General features: G+C 34.3%; 1 pseudogene; it reads right to left on the bottom strand.

The window, feature by feature from the left end:
- Positions 1–283: 283 nt before the first annotated feature.
- LOC126496516 (ephrin type-A receptor 7-like) lies at positions 284–1191 on the bottom strand (annotated as a pseudogene).
- Between the last annotated feature and the right edge of the window lie 400 nt (positions 1192–1591).

Below are 1591 nucleotides of genomic sequence, written 5' to 3'. Positions count from 1 at the left end.
GTTGTACTTATATATTCATTTATACATACATATTTTACAATTTAAAAATCTGTAAATTTGAGAGGAAGCAAGGGAAACGTGAGGGGTTAGAGGAAAGAGGAAGAGGAAAAATTACACAGTAACATTTTAATAAATGACAAAAGAAAAATTTTTAATTTTAGAGAAAATTTAAGCTATCATTTAAAATGTTCTGTTTTATGATTATAAATCCTGTTCAAAACAAATGGAAAATCTTGTGAAAATGAAAAAGTTATCAAAAAATTCCAAATAGAAATTATAAAACGGAAAGCCACAGAACAAAGAATGGCAAATGTAGAGGGTAGTCATTGAATCCAGAAAAAGAGCTAAGTTCTCAGTGATAGACCAGCTCTTCTTGTCGTATACTTTGACAGAAATTAAAGCTGCCCAAGCCTCTACATCCTGAAAAGCAAAATTGAGTCCCTTTTTGGACAAAGATCCAATCTCTCTCACCTTAGTGTTCAGCTTCATTTTTCTTTCACCAAGGTCACCTTGTGTAAAACATTTATCTGTAGCATTGTTATCTACTTTTACATAGTTTTTTTTCCTATTTTCCACCAGTGTAGTAACTGTTTTATAATGGTACAAGGTAAAAGTTATTTGTTTGTTTTTTTGCAAATTCTCAGTGTACTCCAGGAAAACTTACAATCCCTCAGGGTGAATTTCCATTGTATGAAATCTTTGTGCATTGCCTTTAGAATTCCTCTTAGTCCAAAGCCCGTTTTGTTTGGGCTTTCTTACCTGAAACACCTGGTGTGTTCTTATCAGAATGTACTTCTCATTCAGATTATTAATTTCTTCTTACCTTCCAAGTGCATTTGTTGTGCTTTGCCATCCAGGGGTAGTACTTCTTTGAAGCTACGCCTCTTGTGAACAGCCAGCCATATGTAGCACAAAATAATTCACAATGGGTACAGAGTTTGAAAAACCATGGTATATGAATACTTTGGCTTTTTGCTATAGTTGGTTTGCAGCTTTTAAGATGCTATTTGCTCCAAAGTGAGCTATTGTGGTTTATTATTGTGTATCTTGCATTAATTCTGTTGTATGTCCCAGGTCTGCTGTTTCTCACTTTGCTCTTTAATTTCTCTCCCCATCCTGTTTTCTTTACACTGTGATTTCTGATTGAATTATATTTTCAAAATATACTTTAAAAATTAGCTTCTTCATAAAACATGCAACTTTCACAAATTGAGCATTTTTTTAAAAATAATATAAAGAATGGGGATATCCAAGGTATATGATAGAACAGTATATAGGTTTTATTTACTTAAGATTTGGTTAGTAATGCCTAATCTGTATTTGACATGTACTATTTTTATATTGTAGGAGATGTCACTAAATCATTCAAATTAATAGGCACTGTTACCTAGTTTGAAGAGAAGAAAACATAATTGAAATTGTAATTGTCTGTCCTGGCCCTTTAAGAGATAAGCCTGCCCACTCCCTCACTAATGTGCAGAGGCAAGTGTATCTTCCTTCTGCTCCCAGCTTGAGTGTCTCCCTTTCCCTCTCTCTCCTGAAGAGGTAGCTTCTCCTTTCCTCTCCTCTCCTCTCCTCTCCTCTCCTCTCC

Source organism: Alexandromys fortis, unplaced genomic scaffold (genome assembly GCF_014885135.2).
Source record: "Alexandromys fortis isolate MF-2015 unplaced genomic scaffold, M_Fortis_MF-2015_v1.1 scaffold_6447, whole genome shotgun sequence".
Taxonomy (NCBI): Eukaryota; Metazoa; Chordata; class Mammalia; order Rodentia; family Cricetidae; genus Alexandromys; species Alexandromys fortis.
The sequence above is the reverse complement of the archived record's forward strand: the minus strand, read 5'-3'. Positions and strand labels throughout refer to the sequence as shown.